The sequence below is a fragment of the Momordica charantia genome (assembly GCF_013281855.1).
Source record: "Momordica charantia cultivar OHB3-1 chromosome 1 unlocalized genomic scaffold, Mcharantia_2.0 BLBB01000001.1, whole genome shotgun sequence".
Classification (NCBI taxonomy): domain Eukaryota; kingdom Viridiplantae; phylum Streptophyta; class Magnoliopsida; order Cucurbitales; family Cucurbitaceae; genus Momordica; species Momordica charantia.
This window is the reverse complement of record NW_028275157.1, coordinates 551,052-570,139: the sequence shown is the minus strand read 5'-3', so window position 1 is coordinate 570,139 and position 19,088 is coordinate 551,052. Positions and strand designations below refer to the sequence as shown.

At 35.8% G+C, this 19,088-nt stretch overlaps 1 pseudogene; it reads left to right on the top strand.

Moving 5' to 3' along the window:
* The first annotated feature begins 1,816 nt into the window (after window positions 1-1,816).
* LOC148213044 (uncharacterized) lies at window positions 1,817-18,493 on the top strand (annotated as a pseudogene).
* Window positions 18,494-19,088: the final 595 nt, after the last annotated feature.

The window sequence follows — 19,088 nt, the reverse complement described above, 5'->3', positions numbered from 1 at the left end:
TACGTCAGTTTATCCCAGCACACATGATTTAAGAAACTCTGAATTTGCCTTTGATATTGAATTTTGCACAAACAACATTCAAGAGGTCGTAAAGGCATGGAAAACGATTGTCAGAATACAAAGTGGCAATTACCATGATAATACATTTAAAGGATACGGACAGTGGCATTCGAGTAGGGGAAAAACTGTGGTTCTCCTACCAACTGACAAGGGCAAAGGGAAGCTAGAGGTTCCCACTAAGAGAATTCTTACCGTAATGAGCCCAAATCAGCCCACTCAGCAGAAGGTTCGCGGGATAGAATACGAGCTGCGAGAAGGGAACCCCACATCAGCTAAAGAAAGACTACAACTAGGGTTCCATCAAAGTTTACCTCGAAGCATTGAGTTAAAATTGCAGCAGGCAAGAAGGGAGGTCGGTGACCAGGGAAAATAAAATAGACCGCTGGAAGTAGAGGTTCAGGACCCTAATAGAAGAATATAACAAGTAAGAAGGGAAGGAGAGAGCTCACAGACAACCTTGAAGGCGCGAGACAATCAAATATCACAACAAATGACTTCTCTACAAATCGAAATCTTGTCCCTTCGTGAAAAGGCATTGTGTTGGAGGAGAAAGAAGTACAGTTACCTCAGTATGCTCAAGAAAATCAAAGATTGAGGGAAACTATTCAGGCGCTTATGAGCTGTCTTGACAAAACTCAGAATGCTGCTGATGGGTTAATGCGAGATTATGCCCATATTAGGGAACAATACAACCAAGTGGGGTATGAATTATAGACAATGTGAAGCGCGATAACACATTGTTACGTCATAATTCAGAACATGTGCTCACCCAAGTCAGACAGGCAGCTCGAAGGGCAGATGGTTTAGCTGTAGGGCGAGAATAATAATGAAAGATCAAAAAGCTGAGCAGGAGAAAATAAGGAAAGATATTGAGGAGTTGCGTGAAAAGTTAGATGTCATCCTCCTCGCGTTGGAAAAAGGCAAGACGGTTGCGGATCCTACTACATCTAGCAACCCCGTGCATGACCAGCAAGAAATCCCGCCTTATCCACTTGGGTACGATCCACCTCTTAGGCTAGTAGCAGAGGGTTTCATGCAACAAAATACAACGTACAACCCTCTGTATGATATTCTGGTTGGTCAGTATCCACCTCCCTTTGTTAAGGGAACTCAGCAAATCCCAACCAACATCATTTTTCGAGAGCCCGAGCAAATGATGCCACCCCCTACAGTCCTTAATCTTGGTGGTCTCCTAGTCAAGACAGACCCAGTCGGACAAAGTACCCCCAGTAACGAGAAATTCGAAGTTCTAGAGGAAAGATTAATAGCAGTAGAAGGGACAGACGTTTTTGGCAACATCGATGCATCTCAGTTGTGTTTGATATCTGGATTAGTCATCCTTCTGAAGTTTAAGGTGCCAGAATTCGAGAAATATGATGGTTCTTCTTGTCCTAAGAACCACCTTATAATGTACTGCAAGAATATGGCAGCGTACGTCTAAAATGACAAACTGTTGATACACTGCTTTCAAGATAGTTTATCTGGTCCAGCTTCTCGTTGGTACATGCAATTAGATAGCTCTCATGTCGGTTCGTGGAAGAATCTGGCTGACTCCTTCCTAAAGCAATATAAGCATAACATAGACATGGCTCCAAATTGTTTGGATTTGCAGAGGATGGAAAAGAATAGCACATAAAGCTTCAAAGAGTACGCTCAAAGATGGAGGGATACGGCAGCTCAAGTCCAACCTCCTTTAACTGATAAAGAGCTTTCTTCCATGTTCATCAACACCTTAAAACAGCCCTTCTATGACCGGATGATTGGAAGCGCTTCCACAAATTTCTCTGATATTATGACCATCGAAGAAAGAATCGAGTACGGGGTCAAGCATGATCGATTAACTGGTATTGCTAGTGAGACATCAACCACGAAAAAGGCAAGTTCCTCAAAGAAGAAGGAGGGTGAGGTGCAAATGGTGGGAGCTGACCGACACTTTTGGAAACAGCAACCCTACGGTCAGACACCGCGATACACTCCATATTATTACCCAACCTCATACGGGTATAATCAGCAATATGTGAATAATACAACTTCACATTACTCCCCTTATGCTTCTCAAAATTTTCGACCCCCTACCAGTCAAAATTTCCAACCTAGGAGTCAGCAGTATAATACATTCTATACTTAGGGGCAGCAAACTAATAGATGGGCACGTAAACAGACTCAATTCTACCCAATCCCTATGACTTATACTGAGCTTCTGCCTCAGTTATTTCGGAATAATCAATTGGCGCCTGTACCTGTAGACCTGATCAAGCCCCCATACCCAAGATGGTATGATGCAAGCTCGTTGTGACTATCACGCAGGAGCCACAGGGCATTCAACAGAGAACTGCACTGCACTGAAATACAAAGTTAAAGCTTTAATCAAGGTAGGTTGGTTGAACTTTAAAAAAGAAAATGAGCATGATGTAAGTAATAATCCGCTGCCGAATCATTAGAACCTCCAAATAAATGCAGTTGAATGCCAAGGGATCGAGTCAAAGAGTAAGACTGCAGAAATTACAACCTATGGAGGAACTATTTGAAATCCTCTTGGGCGGTGGGTATGTATCAGTGGAGTACCTATGCGCAAACCTCAAGTATAAAGGGTATGATGAAAGTCTGACGTGTCTATTCCATGCTGGGGCAAAAGAACACTCTCTAGAGTAATGTAACCATTTTAAAAAGAGAGTTCAAGAGTTGTTAGACTCAAAAGTCCTTACTGTTACAAAATCTCACCAGAAGAAATGGGTAAATGTCGTGGAGGATGTCTCGGCGGCTGAAAGCTCAAATGCCGCTCTTAAGCCAAAACCCCTCACCATATTTTACTGTGAAAAGTCTGATGCACCCAGCAGCAGTCGAAAACCGATCACTATCACGATCCCAGCTCCTTTCGAGTATAAAAGTTCTAAAGCAGTGCCTTGGAGATATGAGTGTAAGGTAACTGTCGGGTAAGAGATATCATCTTCTTCACTCTTAGTTGACAATATCACCGGGGTAGGCGGTGTGACACGAACTGGGAGATGTTATACACCGAATAGCCTGCTAAAGCGCATGAATGAGCCTACTAGTGAAAAAAAGAGAAAGCAAGTGAGAAGAAGAAGGAGAAGGTAGAGGAAGATAGGAAGGGGAAGACCAAACTCAACGAGGATGTTTATGATGAACTAGAGGAGGCAATTGCGGTAAAGGATGCAAGTCCTAAACAACTCGTGTCCGAGGAAGAGACACAAGAGTTTCTAAAGCTAATGAAGCAAAGTGAATACAAAGTTATCGAACAGCTAGGTCGGACACCCGCAAAGATCTCTATATTGTCTTTGCTGTTATCCTCTGAAGCACATCGGAATACACTGTTGGAGGTATGGAAGCAAGCTTTTGTTTCACAAGACATCACAGTGGACAATTGAGCAACGTTGTTGGGAATATAACGATATCTAATTTTATCACTTTTACAAATGAGGAGATACCACCAGAGGGTACATGACATATCAAAGCTCTCCACATCTCAGTTAAGTGTAAAAACTTCCTAGTAGCAAAAGTCTTTGTCGACCATGGATCTTCTATAAACATAATGACAAGGTCCACACTAGAGAAGTTACTAGTCGATATGTCCCATATGAGGCCTAGTACTGTGATAGTAAGAGCATTTGATGGAGCTCGCAGCACTGTTTCTAGGGACATTGAGATCCCGATCCCGATCCAGATAAGTCTTTACACCTTTGACATAACATTTCAGGTTATGGACATTACATCAACTTATAGTTTCTTGTTGGGGCGACCATGGATACATTCAGCAGGAGCAGTTCCATCCACTTTACATCAAAAAATTAAGTTTGCAGTTGAACAAAAGTTGGTGATCATATTGGGACAAGAAGACATTCTGGTCTCAAGGCTCGCTTCGATGCCATACGTTGAACCAGCAGAAGAAGCTTTTGAGTCATCATTCCAATCATTTGAGATTGCAAATGCTACAACTCTACATGGGAAGTTTGGAAGATCTAAACCACGGCTATTAGAGGCTGCCTTTAAGGGAGACAGTGGGAGTTTAGACAAGCTGATGAGGATGGCTAAGAACACAAAAAGGTTCGGGCTAGGGTATAAGCCAAATAGAGGCGACATCACCTGAGTGCAGAACAGTGAAAAAGCAAAACGTCTAGCAAGATTTGAGAATATGGAGCACGATTACCCAATGAGGACTATTCCACCTTTCAGCCACTCTTTCAGAAGTGCCGGCATAATCCATCATGAGTACGATGAGAGTTCTACAGTGGCAGCAGTGACAGAAGAAATAGAGCAAACTGGACCTTTTGTCTTCCTGTGCCCAGACGGTTTCGAGTTGAGCAATTGGAGTGTGTTAGAGCTACCGTCTTTTGTGAATAATAAGTCAAAGTAATTGTCCATTGTTTTTCCCTTCATTTTCTTAATTAATAAATTAATTTTCTATTCCATGTACATTATATCTAGACCTATTGTTTGTCTATAATTCTTCCATATCAAGAAAGTTTAAATTCATTCACTTTGTTCCTTTGCTATGCTATTTCTCTCCAGGCCAATTTATTCATTTGTTTCATTTTCTTTTCTTTTCTCCATTATCATGTCTTAAGCAGTAATACTCAGATTGAATGTGATAATAATTCGAAATACGTGCTCGATACACCTATATACAACATCGAGTCTGATGAGGAAATAGATGATGAGCCCTCAACTGAGTTATTGAGAATGCTAGAAGAAGAAGAAAAGATGTTGGGACCTCATGAGGAATTAACTGAGATAGTTAACTTAGGGTCACAAGCCGAGGCCAAAGAGGTTAAAATAGGCACTAGTATGTCTTCAGAGAGTCGCAAAAAGTTGATAGAGTTACTTCATGAATATTCTGATGTTTTTGCTTGGTCCTATCAAGATATGCCTGGTTTAGATACAGACATTGTAGTGCACAAATTGCCAATCAACCCAGAGTTCAAACCGGTGAGGCAGAAGTTACAGAAAATGAGGTCAGATATGTTGATCAGGATAAAAGATGAAGTAAGGAAACAGATTGATGCAGGGTTCCTTACGGTTTCTAATTACCCTGAGACATTGTCCATGTACCAAAGAAAAACGGACAAGTTAGGATGTGTGGATTATAGAGATTTGAATCATGCAAGTCCAAAAGACAACTTCCCGCTTCCGCATATCGATGTGTTGGTTGATAATACTCCTGGATTCTCGAACTTCTCCTTTATGGATGGGTTCTCAGGATACAATCAAATCAAGATGACACCTGAAGATCGCGAAAAAACTACATTAATTACACTATGGGGAACTTTTTGCTACAAAGTTATGTCGTTCGGGCTAAAAAATGTTGGGGCAACCTACTAGCGTGCCATGGTTACCATTTTTCATGATTTGATGCACAAAGAAATTGAAGTTTACGTGGATGATATGATTGCCAAGTCAAAACAGGGCGAGAAGCACACAACTATTTTAAGGAAGCTATTTGATCGATTGAGGAAGTTCAAATTGAAACTCAATCTCAACAAATGAATATTTGGGGCAACCACTGGAAAGCTTCTGGGCTTTGTAGTAAGCAAAGAAGGTATTAAAGTTGACCCAGATAAAGTCAAAGCAATCTTGGAGATGTCACCCTCACAGACGCAGAAAGAAGTTAGAGGATTCCTAGGACAAGGTTCATATCTCGCCTAACAGCAACTTGCGAACCCATCTTTAAATTGCTCCACAAGAACAACGATGGGGTTTGGAGTGAGGATTGTCAAGCAGCATTTGATAAGATTAAGCGGTATTTGCAGGACCCTCCAGTTCTTGTGCCACCAACTACAGGACGACCCCTTATTTTATATCTCACAGTGACTGAAAACTCAATAGGATGTGTACTGGGGTAGCATGATGATTCAGACAGGAAAGAACATGTCATATATTATTTAAGTAAGAAGTTTATCGATTGCGAAACTAGATACTCTCTAGTAGAGAAAACTTGTTGTGCTCTAGCTTGGGTTGCCCGACGTCTAAGACAATACATGTTGTTTTATACCACATGACTCATTTCAAAGATGGACCCCATAAAGTACATTTTTGAAAAGACATCTCTCTCAGGTTGAATTGCAAGATGGAAGGTTTCTCTTGTCTGAATATGATATTGTCTATGTGACTCACAAGGCCATTAAAGGGAGTGCTCTAGCCGACTACTTAGCTCAACAACCTATAAATGACTACAAATCGGTGAAGTTCGACTTTCCAGATGAGTATATCTCCACCATAACCACAGGTGAGGAAAGTTTAGACCCACAAACTTGGACCATGATGTTTGATGGTGCCTCTAAAGAGCTAGGTCATGGGATATAGGCTATATTGATATCACCTAAAGGGGATCTATACCGTCTTATTGTCAGGTTATGTTTTGACTGCACACATAATATGACTGAGTATGAAGCATGCTCCATGGGTGTCCAAGCTGCTATTGATATGAACGTCAGGAGACTCCAAGTTTTTGGGGATTCCATGCTAGTAATGTTGGGTTTTATGCCCTAAACTCGTGGTTTGTAAACATAAAACAAATATTCATTCAATAAAGTTGTTATTGATAGAATTGCATCAGTCCAAATCCAATAAACTAACATCTGAGGTTATGTCATGTAACTGGAACAGTATATAACAGATATACAGTATATATTTAATATACAGCATATATAATTGATATACAGTGTATATATATACAGTATATATTCGATATATACAGGTGGATAATGTTTCAGTAGTAATCTAAAGGAGCTATAGTATATGGATAAGGTTGGGTACCTTATTTTGACAATACTATAATATGACCCACTTTATAATAGTTACAAATGACTTCATTCAGGTCGTTCGTGTGGAGACATGCTAGTGGGGGGTATTCTATACAATGAGTTTGTATAAGACCGGATCGCGAAATAATTAATCCTTAGCTGTAACATCATTAGCTAATAGATTAATATTTCAATAGGATGACCAGGTAACTCAATCTCAATCTTGAGTGAGTTATGGACTCCTGCCTGTTAAAGTTCGTCCTTTGATTTATATGGGTGAGAGTGGCCCGTGTCGCCGACTCAATATGCCTACCATTTTGGGGACGAGATCGAGTGGGGAGCTGGGAACATAACTACACAAGATGGAATTCACTCCTTCCCGACTTTAGGGTAAGTAGATGAGTGTTCTCTTAAGTGCTGACTCCGGGACTTGAACAAGGGGCCCCACCCTCTCACTGGCCCAAGAGGGACTTCCGGTTATTGGTTGGACCATAACCGAGTTGTTCATTAGAGGATCAGCGATACTTAAGGCATAAGATGTAACACAGGGGTAAAACGGTAATTTGACCTAGCTGTGGTTACGAACACTCGTGAAGAATTGACTTACCGTTAATGATCAAAATCCGTGGACGCAAAATATTCTACAGTGAGAAGAGTGCAACTGTGGGTCTTTAGTGGAGTGACCGACAGTTAACGAATGTTGATTAATATGGTTAATAAGTTCAATCAATTAATCTTGTATCTTTGGAGCTTCTGATCTGTAGGTCCATTAGGTCCCCTTGCTAGCTCGTAAAAGATAGTTAAGAATAGTTAGTCTTGAAAAGAATTTGAATTGTTCAAATTAGTTAAAGGGAATTAAGATTAATTGTATGAGATGCAATTAATATAATGTATGTTGATATATTGCAATATAAAGCTAATTTTGAATTTGATTCAAAATTATGAGAGAGATGGATATTAGAATTTGATTCTAATATAGTTGATTAATTTAAGTTTAATTTAATTAAATATGATTTAATTAAATTAATGTGATATATTAATTTGGTTAAATTAAATTAAATTTAATTAATAATTCTTTTTTGTAATTAATTAAATTAGATTTAATTAATTATTATTTTAATTAAAATTATTTTAGTTAAAATAAAAGAAAAAAAACATAAAAAAAAGAAAGGAAAAGGGGGAGGAAAACCTCCCACTTTCCACCATTAATGGTGGAAAATGGGGGAGGTTTTTCCATGGTGGGAAGTGAGATAGTGGTGAGTGGGGAAGTTGTGACTTCCCCACCACTCTTCCTCCCTTATAAAAAGGGAGGTTCTCCCCTTTCCTTGATGCTCTATCGGTCGCCGGTTGAACGAGTTTCGGAAACTCTACCTTGAAAACTGCTCTCTCAACCTATCAATTTCTCTTTCAATTACAAAAGGGTTCCCACAAACCAAGTTCTTAACTCCCAGAGGATAGCGATGAAGACTTTGTGGTGGCGTTGGTGTCTACATTGAAGAGGTGTCTTCAAAGATATGTATCACTAACTTCCTTTCATGTTTATATGTCTTTTCTTTGTTGTAATTCTAAAACAAATTCGAAGCACACGCGTTCACGCGCTTCCGCTGCGGGATCCGATCCCTTCAAGTAATTCATCAGTTAAGAGGAGAAATAGGAAACAAGAGACAGTAAGTTGTTGCCTTACAAACAACTCATAACAAAATTGTCACAAGAGTTTGATGAAATCTCATTTGATTATTTGCCAAGAGAAAATAATCAAATAGCAGATGCATTGGCCACATTAGCAGTGATGTTCAATTTAGAACTCGATGAGGAGGTCCGTCTGATTAAAGTTGGGAGGAGATATGTCCCAGCTTCTTGTATGAGCATTGAAGAAGAACCTGTTGTATACGGTTTATGCTACCAATTCTTATATGCGCAAGTATACACAATCGTCGTAGCAAGTAATAAAAGTTCGAATCCACAGAGACTAAGTGCCCAAATACTCAATATTCACCTAAGAAAACAGTGCATTAAACTAACAATTTAGTTTCTTCTGAATATATGCTAAAATAAACAGTAAAGAAGGAGGTTTAAATATGTTTATAAACACACTGAATCTGCGTTAAAACTACCAAACATAAACAATCAACGAGTAACTTCTTATGAAAATAAGGGCGTAAGAGGGAGAGAACATCGACTCTTTCTGGGCTACTCTAACGATGCTGCAACACTAATGTAGTGAATGCAGTGGTCAAACAGACAAGATGCTTTTCCAAACACCCAAGTTTTTCTACCATTAGAGTTTTTAGACAAACAATAACAACATATATGAACAGTTTTTATAACCAAGCTAGATGATGCTTATCCCTAAATTATCACACTCTAAACTCAAGTAGATTCTAACTCGAGATGAAGTTTTTCGCTCCCTAATACATTTTTCCAAAGGTTATTAAGAAGATATTTCAATATGGTGATCAAGCACATCAAAAATAGAGTGATACAACAACTTCAAATCAAAACACACTATTATTAATGCAAAACAACAAAGTTACAGCCCTTGAAATGAGTTCACAACATCTCCCCTTACACAAGGTTTTTAGCTAGACAATGTCATAAGGAGATTCAAAAATATAAGAATAAAAACAATACAAAGAGCTTAAAAGATGAAGAGAGGGAGCTAAAGATCAGCTCTCAACAAGAGTTCTCAGCTTCTTTCTCAGCTACAGTTGTCTGGTCTTCTTCTCCTCTTGACTTCCTCGAACGGTTGGAGAGGTTTTCTTGAAGTGAGGGTTGAGTGATTCCAAGAATGAAGAAGGGAATTGTCTTGTGTGTGTGGAGGCTTCTTTTCTTATGAGCATTTATACCTCCTTTCGATTTTAGGGCAACAAAACAAGCCCTGTGGGGCCCAGCTCTCACTCCCAGGTGAAACCTCCCGTTACTGTGGTAAATTTCGTTGAGAAGTTTTTCACTACCAGCTTGCTGCTTTTTGTCTTTTTCTTGACCCGATGCTTTAACATCAGCAAAACTGCAGCAAAATGCTTAAAATTATATTATTTATATAAGCTCTAGCACTATATAGGAGAACCTTGATTTAATTTCTAAATTAGGCACAATTCAATGAATACGGGGGTTAGATTAGGCTATCTTTAGCTATTTTATGCAAATTTTAAACACAAATAACTCTATTTAGGAGAGTTATCAAAACCCGACGGCAACCTCTGGTTTCATGACATCAAGCAATATATCAAGAGTAAAGATTATCCACCCAATGCTTCAGAAAATGATAAGCGCGCCCTCCGTAAGATGACATTGAAAGTTTTCTTAAATGGAGAGATACTGTACAAGAGAAACCATAACATGGTTCTCCTAAGGTGCGTCGAAGGAAGAGAGGCCAATAAGATTATGGAGCAAATCCATGAAGGAGTTTGTGGCACTCATGCAAATGGGCACATGATGACTAGACAAATTTTAAGAGGTGGCTATTACTAGTTGACTATGAAGACAGATTGTATCAAATATGCAAGAAAATGTCACAAATGTCAAATTTATTCAGACAAGACTCATGCTTCTGTTTCTCATTTGCATACTTTGACAGCTCCTCGACCCTTCTCTATGTGGGGCATGGACGTGATAGAACCTATCGAACCTAAAGCATCAATTGGGCACCGATTTATTTTGGTAGCCATAGATTATTTTACTAAGTAGGTAGAAGCAGCTTTTTACCGAGATGTGACAAAAAGAGTTGTAGTCATATTCATCAAGAAAGAAATTATTTGTCGTTATGGTCTTCCTGAAACCATAATTTCTGATAATGCAAGGAATTTGAACAACAAATTGATGAGCGAGCTCTGCGAGCAGTTTAAGATCAAACATCTCAACTCAACCCCTTATTGACCCAAGATGAATGGTGCAGTGGAAGCCACCAACAAAAACATAAAAAGAATCGTTGAAAAGATGACTGTAACTTACAGGGACTTGCATGAAATGCTTACGTTTGCCTTACATGGTTATCGCAACTCAGTCCGTACTTCAACTGGGGCAATACCATTTTGATTAGTTTATGGTATGGAAGTTGTTCTCCCCGTTGAATTATAAATTCCATCATTAAGAGTTACCATGCAAGTTAAGTTACAAGAGGCTAAATGGGTCAAAAGGCGTTATGAACAGCTAAATTTTGTAGAAGAAAAGAGGTTGACGACATTATGCTGAGGAAAACTTTACCAAAGAAGAATGATGAAAGTCTATGATAAGAAGATACGCCGAAGAAGGTTTAGAGAGGGAGATTTGGTTCTAAAAAGAATCCTTCCGTTGCAGAAAGATCATCGAGGCACATGGACCCCGAATTATGAAGGACCATTTGTGGTGAAAAAAAGCTTTCTCTGGAGGAGCACTAGTACTTATGGCCAACATGGATGGCAGTGAGTTTTTAAATCCAGTCAATTCAGATCATATTCGAAAGTATTATGCATAATTTCCCGTGTATCTCGGAAAACTTCACTTTGATCTCAGTATTTTACTTGAAAGGCATTTTGTGTATCCATTCTCCATTATAGCCTACAAATTTGAACAACATCTTTGAGATATGTGTCCTTTGTCATAATTGGAAATCCCGTTTATAAATTCGGTTCTCTATTTGTCTCTTTCTATTTATGAATGACGGTAGTTGCTTACATTCACGTTCTCCAAGGTCACTTGTTACTTGAAATCAATGTAGGGGCACACGAAGCCTAAAAGTAAAGATATTTATTCTCTAGAACCATTAGGACAAATATGACATTACAAAGTTATCAAGAGCAAAGTCGTCATCCCATTTAAGGAGTATTTGTCCAAGTCTCAGTTTGTCTGTGTACTCTCGATCCAGTTAAAAAGGTTTTTGAAAGAAAACGAAATGCGGTGACCGAGCTATCTGGACAATCCCAAGTTTATATTATAAAAGCAAGTGATTTCACTATTTTTTTTACATCCAAGATAAAATTTCATGTTATCATCATGCGTCAAACACACATTTCATGAATCGTTTCATGCATTCTACATTTTCCTTGAATAAGTCTCCAAAAAGCCCAAGGGCAAGAAATTTCGTGACATTTCATTTTGCTCAAGCAAGCGTGTTTATTTATCTTTGATTTTATCGTGAGTTAAATCGAACCCGATCAAAGATCGTGGTCGAAGCCTGTGTCAAGCCAAGTCCATTGCTTTTTATTTTATCGTTGGTTAAATCGAACCCGATCAAAGATCGTGGTCGAAGCCTGTGTCAAGTCATGCCTGTTGCATTTTAATTTCTTGTTGGTTAAATCGAACCCAATCAAAGATCGTGATCAAGCCTGTCCAGCAGGGTGTGTCATTCTAACCTTCTTTTAAGTAAAAATCTCACCTTCCCAATACTTTGTCTTTTGTCTTTGCCTACCTTTTTGGTTCTGTAAGTATATATAAATGGGGACAGACTGTAGACACCATATTTAGTCTGGCTCTCTTTTGTTAAAAAAAAATATATTATTTTTTCTTTTTAAAAGAATTTGATTTATAATTAAAATAACAAATAAATAAAAAATATTTGGTTTTAAATAAAAAATTTTGTTAAAAAACATTTGTTTTAATTTAAAAAGGATTTTCTTTTTATTAATATTTGATTTTAAGTTTGTTTTGTTTTCTCGTCAAAACCCTTATTACGTGGCTTTTTCTTCTCTAAGCGTTTTTTACTCGTACAATTTTACCGTTACTTTTTTGGGTATTTAAGAGGGGAGACCACAGAGATGAGTAATACAAACACCATTAATTTTATTTTCATTTTTCAACATTTCTCTCTCTTCAATTTCAATCACCCATTTTCTTTTTCTTTTACCTTTTTTTTTCCTTCCTTTTCATTTCTCTGTCTACCATTCTTCTTCTTCCTCCACCTTCTTCTTCCTCATTTTCACTCTCAAGCCTCTAAAATCCAAACCTTCGACGACCACGATCGAATTCGGCGAACACACCGGTGTTGTAGATCCAGCGGCGTTTGCAGACTCCGGCGGGCACTCCGGCAACGGCATGAACAGTGAGCCGACGACAAACCCATTCGGATCTACACCTCCACGACCTCAAAAGCAGATTCGGTGACACCTCGAACTCCTCAGTGGCGTCCCAAGCGAACAACATCAACCACTTCGGGCAGCGTCTTCCACATCAGTTTCCAACGACCCACAATATTCCGGCGAGCTCCAATAAAACTATCTAGGTAGAAGGTGAGTTTGAAAATAGAAAGAAGAAAACTAAAAAAGAAGAAGAGAACGTTATAGAATGAAACTTTAAAAAAAAATAAATAGATATTTTTGGGATGAAAGTTTTTTTTGGAAAGAATAAGATTTTTAAAATAATAAGATTTTGTTTTCTTCTTTCCTTTCAAATATGATTTTTAAAGATTTTGTTTTTATGTTGTACTTAAATATGATTTTTAAAGATTTTGTTTTTATGTTTTAAATAATGTTTTTAAAATACAAAATAAGTAGGAAAAGTTTTATCTTAAAATAAAAAAAATTAATAAATTTTATTTTAATAAATTTTATCGAAAAATGGTAAAAGATTTTGTTTTAATCTTAAATAAATGTTCTTAAATTAATAATGTTTTTAAAAGGAAAATTTTTAAGAAAGGTCAAATTAAGTTTCAGGAAAGTAAATAAAAGATTGAAAAGAAAACAAATTTTATTTTTAATAATGAATCTCAAGTGCAAAGTCAATTAATATTTGTTTTTAAAATGAAAGATTTGTCAAACAAGTTTTGAAGAAAAAAATGAATAAGATTTCATTTTTAAATAAGTTTGTTTTAAATAGGAATTTTTAAATAAGTTTGTTTTATACGAATTTCAAATCTAAAACAAAATAAAAGTTTTTTTCTTAAGGCCCGTTTCATAACCATTTCGTTTTCAGTTTTTTGTTTTTTGTTTTTAGTTTTTAAAAAATAGGGTTGTTTGGGGCTCGATTGGTAACATTTCCGTTTCTTGTTTCTCGTTTCTAATTTTCTTAAGAAATCTAAGCATTTTACAACTAACTTTCTTTCTTGTTTCTGCTGTTTTGGGAACATTCTAACAATTGTATAGAAATTTTGGGAACAACCAAAACAAGTTTCTCCTTTCTTGTTCCCATTTCCAATTTGTTCCAAAACATAAACAAAAACATTATTTTATCATATTTGAATTCTTTGAGGTTGGAACAATGAAATATATTTTTCTTAATTAAAAATAAAGAAACAGGAACAAGAAACATGAACGTTACCAAACGAGTCATTGGTAACCAATTCAATTTTCTATTTTTTTTTTCAAAAACCATTTTGAAATCCTATGTAAATTTCAAAAATAAAAAAAATATTTTCCAAAAACTGATTTCTATTTTTCAAATTCTAATTTTTTCTTCTAATACTCAAATTTTTTTTCTTTATCATATTTATCTCTAACAAAATTCTTTCACACTCTAAAATTTTTTCTTTTTAATTTTCTCTCTACAAAATTTATTCTTTTCTCTCTAAAATTTTCATATTTTGAATATTTATTATTATTTGTCTCTCTTTAAAAATTTAATATTTTTTCGAAATTTTTTCTCTCTAAAATTTCATTTTTTATAACTTTTCTTTCTCTCTTCCTAATCTATTTTTCTTCTAAAATTATATTTTCTCTTCTGGTTCAATTTTTTTTACTATAACTTTAATTTATTTTTGTATTGATTTATTTTCTCTAAAAATTATATTTTAAATCTTGTTTTTATCTCTAAATTTTTTTCACTCTAATTTTTCTCTTTCTTTCTAATTTTTTTCTTTTTTTCTTTACATATCTTTTGCTCTCTACTTTACTTTTTTTCTCTAAATTTTTTCTCCTTTTGTCTTTAATTGTTCTTTCACTCATTTTTTTTTCTAAATCTTTATCTCTCTAAAATTTATCTTCTAAAAGTTTATTTACATTTGTCTAAACTTGTATTTTCATATCTTTACATTAGGGATGACAAAAATTTCCGCACGGTCGGATGCAAAAAATAGGAAATGCATGTCCCGACCCCAACCCCGTCCCCGATTCCATTTTTTAATATATATTTATTATACTTTTTTATTTTTTAAATTCTAAAAATAATTAAGAACAATTATAAAACCGATAATTTTTATCGAAAACATCTCTCAGGGTGAAGAACAAGGTGGAGATAGGAATTAAAAATTTTCACTGAGTACGAGAATGGGGAGAGCATCCTCACTCTCACCCACATCATTGTCATCTCTACTCCACATATAATTTTCTCTCTCTAATACGTATTTTCAATTTTCTAACTTTTTAAAAACAGAAAACTAAAAATGGCTACCAAACATGTTTGGTTTTCTGTTTTTTAAAAACAAAAAACAAAAAATTGTTATCAAATATATATGGAACCAAAAACCAAAAACCAAAAACAAAAAACAGAAATGGTTATCAAACGGACCCTTAAATTTTCGTTTATAGTTTTTGTTTTTTTTTAAACAAAGATTAAAACTAAAAGGTTTGTATTTTGAAAAGGAAATTTAGTTTACATCTTTAGGTGTTGGCATAGTGATAGCGGGCGCGTTGTTGAGATCCCCAATACAAGTTCAAACCCTTATATTTTTATCATTGCTTTTAAGAATTATTTCGAAAACTCCAATGACGGAAATTGGAACCTAATGGCCTTCGTGCCACTCATATCTATTAATTCATAAAATAATAGGATAATTTTTGACAAAATGTGTACTGTTTTGGAACTGGTGTCGTATGGTGCTAACAGGTCGACTCCAGAACCAAAAATTTTGTTTTCGTAGACCAAGTTTTTTTTTATTGGTGGCAACTCCAAACTCTTATCTCGAAAGAGACCCTTTAGGGGATGAGGTCGGCTGCTCCGCGTCGCGATGACGTTGCGACACAATTTATCCCAATATTATCAAGAGCATTGATCCACATAATCAAGTAATAAAGATTAATGCAAAAAATATTCTCAAATTACTCAAAGCATTTAATTTAATCAACAATAAAATTCAAGAAACTAATTCAACTTCTCTGACCCATTAGAGATATAATTTCTATAAGGTATATCAATAGCATAATAATCTCAACAAAAAATTTAAAAATATTGAATGTGTCATTTTCCTTCGTTGGATTCAAGCAAGCCACAATAGTTGTTTCATTTGAATTACTTTCTCATTTGAAGTCCAAGCAACTATTTGCTTCTTGAAATCAAACGTACAAAGAAAAAGTTCAACCAAAAGATTTCTGGTATTCATTTCTTGAGTCCATCATTGTTTGAGTATAGATTTTTGAACTCATTTCAAATTTGTTCCAACATTTTTAGTATTCATTTTTGACAAATAACAAGTATTGAATTTATGACCAATTTTGCCACAAGAATGACATACAATATTAGGCAAGAATTTTCTTTTAACAAATTGATTTGGAACAATACTTTTCATATAGAAATTCTTCTTTGGAGCACTTTTTAATTTAAAACAATTTGGCCTAATATGACATTTAATTCCACAATAATGACAAGTAAGCACAAATTTGATCTTTCATGAACATGCTTAGGCACCAACAGTATGCATATAATTAGCTCTAGCATAAGCATGTTTAGACACAATGTTCGATTTTGTACGCATATTTCAATCATTTCCATGCTTATTCACAAATTTCCCGACATGGTCCAATTTTGATCTAGTGTGAAATTTTCTAGACAAAAATTTTGAACTTTCACATATATTTCTAGATTTTTCATGCTTTGGCATAAATTTAGATTCAACAAGATTATGTACATTGGGTAAAGCATCTTTAAAGATAGAAGGGGTAGCCTTAATCAAAGTAGTCTTGTGGCTAGAAAAATTAGAATTTTTATACACATAACCTAATCCCATTTTATCATTAAAATGTTTACTCATTTCTATAATCTTATCTAACTTTTGTGCACCTATAGTCAATTTTTTAATAGACTCCTTTTGCAATTTCAACCTCTTTATTAGCAAGTAATTATTTTTCTTTAAGCATACGCAAAATATCATTCTTCTTATGACACTATCACATTCATGAAAATTAATTTTGTCAATAAAAGAAATTTTTTTTTTCTAAAAATGAATTGTTAGTTTCCAAAAGAACAATTTCATCTTTCAAACTAGTAATTTTATCTTTTAATTATATTGAAAAATATTCAATTTTCTCTCTTTTTTTTATATTTTTCAAATCATTCCATCCAACTTTTAATTCATATGCTAAAGATTTGAGATCTCCATTTTCTTTCTCAAAGTAATTTAAACCTACCATTCGAAATATTTTTCTCATCACAACAATCATCATGCAAAACATCTTTAGTGCCTCTATTTTTCAAGCAAGAATTTTCCTCTACCAAAGATTTATTCTTAATAGATAAAATATTGTACTTCTTTGATAGCCTAATATATTTAGAGCTAACTTTCTCTAAATCATGTTGCATACTTTCAAAAGCACCATACAATTCATCATAAGTTGGAGATTTGTGAGTTACCCCATCCTCACCACTTTCAACATCACTCCCGTCGTTTGAACGAGTCATCGACCTCTTCTTCTCTTGTTAATTCATCTATAGTTTCTTCTCCATTGTTCCTGCTTTTGAATATTTGCAATATTGTTCTACTTCATCTTGATACCACCAATTTCGTGCTATGGAGGTTTCAAATTACTCCAATCCTTACAGCACACTCACTTTTTGGTCATGTTGATGGTTCGATTCTAGCTCCATAAAAGTTTGTTCGTGGTTCTGATAACTCCATCACAAATCAAGTTAGTGCTGAATTTCTTAATTGGAGTGCTTGTGATCAGGCTCTTATCACTTTGATAAATGCTACGCTTTCTCGTTCAGCCATTGGGCATGTCGTTGGAACAACTTCATCTAGTGAGTTGTGGAAGTCTCTCAAAAAAAGATATGCTTCTCATTCTCGTTCCGACATCATTGAGTTGTGATCTGAGTTGTACACAATCAAGAAGCTACCTTTTGAATCAATTGAGATGTATATCTGACGAATCAAAGATATTGTTGATAAACTTACTGCCGTCTCAGTTCAAATTGATGATGAGAAAATCTTGATCCACTCTCATGGGCTTACATCTGATTGTAATGCTTTTTGCACATCAATTCGCACTCGGAAGGATTATCTCACTCTTGAAGAACTTCATGTGATGCTACAGTTTGAAGAAAAAACTCTTGCTCAACAGGCTAAGGTTCCTGAGCTTCTTCCCACTACGACGACTGCTTTTTTAGGCCATCAAAATTTTAGAGGTGGACACTTTAATCGAGGTCGTGGTAACTATCCAAGTACTCAGTGGAAACAATGGCGGCAGATGTAACTATCCAAATTCTAATTCCTTCAGGGGGAGGTAATTCTCAACCCTTTATCTATGGGGGAAATGGTCGTGGATTCTAATGGGGGACGTGTTTTCTGTCAAATTTGTAACAAGCCCGATCACACCGCTCTTGATTATTATAACAGGATGAACTTCTCCTATCAAGGCTGTCGTCCTTCGGCTCAATTGGTTGCAATGGCAGTACATGCTATGCCTATTGGTTCTTCTACTAAATCTCCTTTCTTTTGGTTGACATATAGTGGGTGTAATGCTCATATTACAAGCGAGTTGACTAATTTGAATCTTATGAATAATTATAATGGCAAGGAGGACGCAGTTGTTGTTGGAAATAGGCAAACTAATTAACCTATATAACAAATTTATATAAAAAAACTCATTAATTTAAGCAACTAATTAACAATTAAATAATTAATCCTATAACACCCTCCTCAAACTTATGTCACAAAGATGACATAAGTTTGCCACGAAAGGAAAGAAAGGTAGGGGTAGCCAAAGCTTGCTAAACAAGTCTGCAATTTGATCTTTGGAAGATGCAAAACCAACACACAAATCCTTCCAAACCACCTTCTTACGAACAAAGTGATAATCAACTTCTATATGCTTGGTGCGAGCATGAAAGACTATATTAACGGTGAGAGAAATACCTGAGACATTGTCACACCATAAAACGAGATGATTTTGGAGGCAAATGTGAAGATCACAAAGGAGTAGACATAACCAATAAAAATCAGCCGCAGTGGTCGCCTAAGATCTATATTTTGCCTCAGTAGAAGATCAAGAAACTATTTGTTGCTTTTTAGCAAACCAAGAAATAAATCGATTGTCTAGCAAGAAACTACCAAGAAGGGCGACAAAATCGATTGTCTAGCGGCGATCATGAGTATCACCGATCCAGTCAGCATCACAGTAGGTTGTAAGAGACAAATCTCTTGGACGAAAC